Source organism: Hydra vulgaris, chromosome 02 (assembly GCF_038396675.1).
Source record: "Hydra vulgaris chromosome 02, alternate assembly HydraT2T_AEP".
NCBI lineage: Eukaryota > Metazoa > Cnidaria > Hydrozoa > Anthoathecata > Hydridae > Hydra > Hydra vulgaris.
Window position 1 is genome coordinate 1,287,236 of NC_088921.1, and position 8,142 is coordinate 1,295,377.

General features: G+C 28.3%; 1 long non-coding RNA gene across 1 annotated transcript; it reads right to left on the reverse strand.

The window, feature by feature from the left end:
• Positions 1-700: 700 nt before the first annotated feature.
• On the reverse strand, positions 701-7,793 carry LOC136076321 (uncharacterized). Its single transcript, XR_010636163.1, has 2 exons — positions 7,717-7,793; positions 701-1,127 (listed from the first exon to the last, which is right to left on the reverse strand). It is a non-coding gene; the product is annotated as an uncharacterized LOC136076321 (long non-coding RNA).
• Positions 7,794-8,142: the final 349 nt, after the last annotated feature.

Below are 8,142 nucleotides of genomic sequence, written 5' to 3' on the forward strand. Positions count from 1 at the left end.
GATAAAATAAAATTAAAACTTTTTATCTCAACTATGTATATATGCGCGTATAGGTTATTTAAATGTATCGTATATATGCGTGTGTAGGTTATTTAAATGTATGCATACTATACATACATTTAAATAACCTATCTGTGCATACCAACGCCGTAAATTTATGCAATGTAATCTGTATAAGTGGAACTGGACTATATATATACAAAGATTTTGAGAATAGACAAGAAAAAAAACAAGACAACAGAACAACAAAAGAAGTTATGAGAGAAGGTTTCAAAAAAGACTTCGAAGCGTAGATAAATGCGCAGTTTTAAAATATAAAAAAATATTTTGTCAAGATTTTAAAAAGTGCTTTATAGCTTTATATTTTAAATAGCAAACTTATATTTTTAAATAGCAAACTAGCTAGTTATTAGCTTTATAGAAGTTTCAAAGACATTAAAACGCAATGTTTCAAAATGCGTTTTAATGTTTGTTTTTTGTTTTTGTTTTATATTTCCTTCATATTTTCTCTTTGTTTTTTATATTTCTTTACGGAAATTTTTTTCTCTCACTCTATCCTTCTGATCTTATATTATTTAAATGTGTGTTTTCTCGCAGTACCGCAGCAAGCCAAAACGACGCCCGGTGCAAGACTGAAATTTGGCGCTCTGCCTGTCCCCCCCATCCTCAAAAAAAATAAAATAATAATAATAATAGTAAGTCAAGCTAATTTTCATTATTATTAAACTTCAATAATAACAATGTTTCAATATTTTTCAAATATCATTTTAAGTTTACTCTTCTGGCCTTCAGTGATGCGAAATCATTTATAAAATCTTCAAAATCAAGTGAGCTTGTCTGTCAGTGTTGATTTAATTGTTGATGATAGACAAATTTGATAATCTTTCTCGGCCCATTGAAGACCTTTAATAGTTTTTTATTATTTTCAACTTAATAAAACTTCTTTCACAAAATGCAACTGTCACTGGTTGTGTCAAAAATATCTTCAAACAGATTTGCAGGTAAACAGCTTTCAAAGAATATTTATTAGCAAGCTGTAAAAGATCAAGTGGATTGGCACTTTTTAAATTATCCATTAAAGATTCTGCTTGAAATTTGATTTTTGTATTCAATATTTTGACGTGTTACTAAAAGGAAAAATTTCCGTTTAAAATTATGAAATATTTATATTTTTTATATCTATATTTCAAAACTACTGGTTTAAAAAAGTTTTACGTAGAAAAAACTTACATGTTTGACATCAAAAATAAGTTTCACAATTAAAAAATGAGTTTCATTTATGTGTAGAAAGCCAATATGTTTACAACAAAAAATTTAATCTCAGTAATAAAAGAAAAACTAAAAAACATAACAAAATAAAAAAAATATAGTTTAAACTTAATTATATTTTATATAACAATTTGATTTTTGATATATATTTAATATAATCAAACAAAAACTTAAAGGATAGTTTACTAAAATATATAAATAAAAAATATCTAAATGTAATGAACTAACATTAACAAAATCGTTAAAATTATTAAGCTTGATGCAATGCAATGAAATCTGTATAAACTGTAAAATTGCAAGTTAATTGATGCGATGTCACATTCATTCATTCATACATTCATTCATACATACATTGTATTTACTTTTTACAAGCTTTTTTTAAAATCACCTCTCCCATTTCTATTTGACGCAGAAGCTAAAATACACTGCTCAACATAATGATAAGACACCCCAATAGTATTTATACAACTCCACTATACATTTATATATTTAAAAACTAACTTTTATAGTAAATGAGAGCAAAAGGATTACAAGACTAAACAACATTTAAAAAAATTTTTTAAACCTAACTCGTATTTTATTAAAAAAAAACTGTTTTTTAGTGCGACAAAATTAAAAGACACAAAATTATAATCAAAATTCATATTAATTGTCATTTATATAAAAATACGTCTCAATTTGAAACAATCGTTAGTGGGTACTTCTACCATTTTTTTGAATCACTTCAATCATTCTAGAAGGAAAAGAATCATATATTTTTTTTTTGAACGAAATTTCAATTGCATCCCATGCAGATCTGATGGATGATTTCAAGTCAGCTAGTGAACTGTATTGTTTACCACCTACAAACACTTTATGTGGCAGTTGTGCCCTAACATTCTCAATAATGTTCAGGTCTGGAGATCTAGCTGGCTACTTCAATGTTTCAATTTTACTGCCGTTGAAATATTCCTTTACTGTCTTAGCTGTATGAACGCTAGCATTATCTCGCTGAAAAACAAAATTTACACCACCAATGACAGAGGCGTCACGTCGTAAGAATTTTTGAACAATTAAAAGATAATCCTTAGCCTTCATTTATCCGTCAATAAAATGAGTTTTTGATTTACCATGATACCCATTCGCACACTAAATCATTACACCACCACAACCCATTTGAAGTCGTTGCTGTGTTACTTGTTCTTAAGGCAAATTGCGAAAATAACAATTCCATCTATCCAGCCCATCAAGACAAAATTGTTTTTCGTCAGAAAATATTACATGTTGCCACTCTTCTTTCCACGTTACGTGGTCCTTTGCAAAAGTAATTCGATTGTTTATGTGATTTGTTATTAAAGGCGGTTTTTGCTGAAGTTTTTTGCGCGAAAGGTGAAAAGCATTATGAATAACTCGTGTAAAAGATTAATATATATGTATTCTTCATAATACCTTGCACTTAACAATTATTGTAAATAAAGAAATATTAAAAAAGATGTAAAAAACTATATATACTACTATATTTTATAAGGTCCCGATGACAAGATCCTTGTGATCTTCTTTCGGAAACCGAGTTTATATTGTTAGTCTGCTATATTAATATATTTGTAAAAGTATTTTAATAGTTTATTGTATTGTATAACGACTGACTTTGTAAACTGAAATAATAAAAACAAAAATAATAATAATAAAATTAAAATAACTCGCTGAACTGTACGTAAATTAGCAATCACACCTGCTTCTGCACAATTTGACCTGCTGTTAATGAAGAATTTGAAGCTTGTCTCAACAACCTTCGCCTATCACGGTCACTTAATGCTGGCGGACGTCCGAAACCTTTTTTTATTCCTACTATAACGTAGGAATAAAAAAAGGTTTCGTGACTATAAACGTAGTTTTTAATCACAGTTCGGCTGCATCCAATAGTTCTAGCCATGTAACTAACAGAGTGGCCCATTTTTGATTAATTAGAGAGCACTTTTTTCTCATCTGGACTCAACGGTGCAGCACGACGCATTATTAATTTGTTATTTTATACTTATAAAAAAAAACCTAAACTAAATTTCTGACAGTTCACAAAAGTTTACAGTTACGTAATTGTCTGTGGTGTTTACATCAAATAAATATTCTTAATTGCCCACAACTGCGGTTTGCAAATAAAACCTTTTTTGTAAAATTGTCTTATAATTTTGTCGCACAGAAAAAGCGTTTTTTTTTTTTTTTAAATGCGTTTTACGTTGAAAATAAATTTGTTAAAATGTTGTTTAGTGTTGTAAAGCCTTTGCTTTTATTTACAATAAAAATTAGTTTTTAAACATATATGTATAGTAGAGTTTTATAAATCTTTTTAGGGTGTCTTATCATTATGTCGCGCTGTGTAGTTTATTGTGACGCAGAAGCAAAAATTATATGTATACAATAATTAATTATACATAAGTAATGAAATAATACAATGATTTCTAATAAGTTTTCTGCCCGCCAAAAATTTTCACCCAGTGCGACTGCACCTCCCGCAAACCAAGGCTCTGTTTTCTCGTACATTTTTTTCTCACTCATCTTATCCATCTTATCCTTTCTCACTCATCGTATCCATATTTTTTCACTTATCTTATCCGTTTATTCTCTCTCTTTTTATCTTTTTTTATCAGTTTTAGTTCTTTAATATTTTTTTTCTGATTCCGATTTATAAAATATTATATTGTGTTATAATTATTATGTTACAATTACTTTTTTTTATTACTTGTGTTATTGTAGTTTAGTCCACTTTTTCCTTGACTTCATATTTTTTATTTTATTTGTTTATTAAGGTCCATTGACAAGTTATTAACTATATGAGAAACATCGAACTTAATTTTATAAATTATAATTATGTTTGTAACTTTTAATTTTATGGTTAAATAAATAGAAATGGATAATAATATTTTACTAAAAGACTTTTCAAACGTTTAAAACAGATTCATTTAAAATTGAACTTGAAACTTTAAAAAAGAGTTTTACTGCGATACACATAAATATTAGAAGTATAAATAAATTGTTCGACAAAATAAAACAGTTCGTAATATAATGCAATTATTTATTTAGTTTTCCTAAATGAAAAATAGTGCTCCGATAAATCGCCTCAAGCAAGATTCAAACTGTAGATTATACACCAATAATTCTGAAAGAAAAAAAATAACAATTGCAGGAGGAATATCCGAAATGATCAAGCGAATAAAGACGGAAAAGTCCAATGTTGACAACGAGCTCTTTACAATTGAGATTATCAAAAAATCAAAAAATCTTTTCGTCTATATTTTAGCCAATAAAAATTTAAAAAATATTTAGTTTTCAGGTGTTTTAGACTGTTATGTTGTTGGCGAAATAAGCAAAATTTCAAACTACTCGAAAGAAATCTTTCACGGAATAAATGATGATGGGAAAAAAACATTCTGTATTGTAGATCTAAGCATTAACTGTTAAAATTACAACGAAAATACGTCAACAAAACTCATTTTCGATAAAATGCTTTAGATATGTATCTTTCAAGTCGTCGATAAATTCATTCTTTTTCAGAAGTCTCCTTAAGGTGGGAGTCTACCTTAAATAATGAATATTTTCAAAGTTTTAAATTATACTGTTTTACCCTATTTCATATACGTGATATAAATGGTGGTGATATTTGTTTTCATAAAATAAATGGTGGGGATATTTGTTTTCATTAAAATATTCAGAAATTAAATAACTGCATCATTAGACATAGTTCGTAAACAAAAAAATTGTGACGCCTAATTAAAGCGATTTTTTAAGAACTTTTTACTTGGATCTTTTAAGAAAAATGAATTCTTAATTCCTTTTTTTTTAATCATTGGTACACTTTTTAAAGTAACCCAGGGATTTCACATGCAGTTTTAAAGTATAACCAAAAGTAAAAACATAGTTATATTCGCAAGATTTATCAGAAACTTGATTTTGCTGCTGACGAAATAAATCTGTGTTTTAATTAAACATATTACATTTAATTCGTTTAAAAAAAAAAGACCCCAGCGTAAAGGTTTTTCAGATGCTAATGAAGAAGCCGAAAGAATATGAAACTGGTCTTTTTTGAATTTTTTGGTGCATTGTTACATCTAGCATTTGACAATTACTAACTAATTGGTTTGGGTATTTTTCTTTTTTCTTTTTTTTCAAGTGGTTCATATAGTTTTGAATCATTAGAAAAAAACATTTCTAAAGCCAATATAGATTTAAAAAAGTAAAAATAATGCTTTGCTAATGCAATTTGTGAATAATTAGCTTTAGTTTTCTAAGTAATTGGCTTAAGGATCTCACTTCTGCTACAGCATGGGGCTCACAGTGGCTGGTGAACTTTAATTCAGTTAAAACTCAATTTTTTTCAGCCAATCGTTATCGCAATAATTTAGATCTTCCTATATTTGTTAACGGTAATGTACTCGATGAGTCATCTACTCTTCATCTTCTAGGATTAGCTCTTACCTCCGATCTTTCTTGGAAACCATATATCAAATCCGTTGCAAAATTAACATCTGCTAAGGTTGCATATCTTTATCGAGCTCGACACTTTCTTACTCCGGATTCTATTCACGATCTCTTTTAATCTCAAATTCGTCTTTGTATGGAATACTATTGCCATATCTGGGGCGGATCTTCTAATGATGTCCTTTCTCTTTTAGACAAGGTGCAAAAACGCAATGCAAACATAGTTAGATCTGCAACAATTATCACTTTATCGTAATGTTGCTTCTCTTTCTCTTATCTATAAATACTATAATGGGCACTGCTCTAAAGAACTAGCGCTGCTTGTGCCATCTACTAAAGTTCATTCTCGTTTACTCGTCATTTAATTAAGTCTCATCCTTTTTCTGTGACTGTTCCTAAGTGCTCCAAAAACTCTTATTTGTCTAGTTTTTTTTCTTCAAACATCAATTCTTTGGAATTCGCTTCCTTCATTTTGCTTTCCTGATTCATATAATTTGCAATCCTTTAAGTTGTCTGTCAATCGTGCTCTACAATCTTCATCTTTTCTGTTCCCGTAACTTCCAACTCTAATTAGCGTTTGCTTGCAACCTTGTTGGAAGCGAAGATGTTTAAAAAAATAAAGTTAGACTGAAGCAATTGGTTTTTCTTTTTCTTTTGTGTTTTTCTCAAAATGTGATTTTTTTAAACGGTGCGATAAACAACTTTTTTCAAATAAGTGTAAGACCTGAAATTTGGTACACTGATTCTATTATATATAATCTATTGACTGAATTAACATTTTTATTTTTTACTTTTTCGGTTCTTTAGTAAATTGGGCTTAAAATCTGTATTTTGGATCAAAATTTTGCTGCCATTTTGAATTATAACTTAAACAAAAACTTTTCAATAAATTTTTTTTCTTTTGATTCAGCCGATTCAACCACTGTATCTCTAATCCTTCTTGAGTAATTTATCACAGGGTAGATGCCCTTTTTTTGGTCCCGCGGACCAAAAAAAGGGCAATAAATTTAAATAAAAATTCATAGTTAGAAAAGGTTTTTATATTGTTGCCAGATACTGAGTTTTTTATTAAAGAATTTAAGGATTTAGTTTTCAAGGTAGACTACCACCTTAAAAACAGGAATCATTAAAACAGATATATCAGATCATTTATTTAGACCAATTTATTATTTATTATTTAAAGTTGTAAGAACAGTTCAAATTTCTGTAACCTAAATCTACGAGATTTAAATTATAAAATTTCTCGGGAACAAAAATACCCAAAAAGTGTGTTTCCAGCCCGAGTGTGACGGCATTTAATTAATATAATAATCTTTTTTAGAATATTATAATAAGTTAAAATTCTTTAACAGGTTTTTAATTTTGCCTAATAATCTTTTATCGTTCAAAAATCACGACCATGTAAAAATTCTACCCTCACCCAAATGAGGGGGGTTATAAATTTGACACGATCATAACTAAAAGATTTTTAAATGAAACTAAAACATGTTGATGAATTTATAGTATATGAGTTTGTTGTATTATTTAATTGCCCTCACACTCGGGATGAGGGAACACAATTTTTTGGGTATGTTTTTCCCCATGCTCCAACCACCGCAATGTTAAAAAACTTGAAACGTACTGAAAGAAATACTCGAAAATACCATTCAAAATTAAATAGTTTGTTTGATAGAGTTGTTGTTAATAAAACAGAACATAACAACAAAATTGGTATCGCTCAAAATTTCAATAGTTAAATTTCAAACATTGGCCCTAACATGACTTCCAAACGTCCGTATCACTCTTTTAAAAACTTACATTAAACTTGTATATTAAAATATATTAAAATTGCAGTTTCAGTTCGAATGGACTAAACTACCAAGAACTAGAAATTGCGATAAACTCGCTGAAAATAAATAAAGCTCCAGGCTCCGTTGACGAGGTTAGCAGTAATATATAATTTAAAAATAGCAAAAGTATTAAAAATCGCGAATTCATTTACACTAAATAACAAACCTATCTTAAATCTTCCTGTCTTTTCAAAACTTGTGTTGCGAGTATTCAATATAAAACTTTACAAATACCTAGTAAATAACAAAACTTTTGTTGCGAGTATTCAATATAAAACTTTACAAATACCTAGTAAATAACAAAACTTTAAATGAAAAACAATTCGGTTTCCAAACACAACACTCAACCGAGCATACAATTTTAGATCTTATAAATAACGTGAATGACAAATTAAAAATTCAAAAAACAATTATAGCTCTTTTGTTTTTATTCTTCTAAATATAAATTCGTCTCAACAAATATAATTACGTCTCAACAGTATTTAAATTAGAGTAGTTTAGGTATAATAAGCATGTTAAGCGAAAATTGGAATATCTTCGAAAAAAAATATCCGGGATACAAAACTTTAGCAAATAAATAATTTTTAGGGAT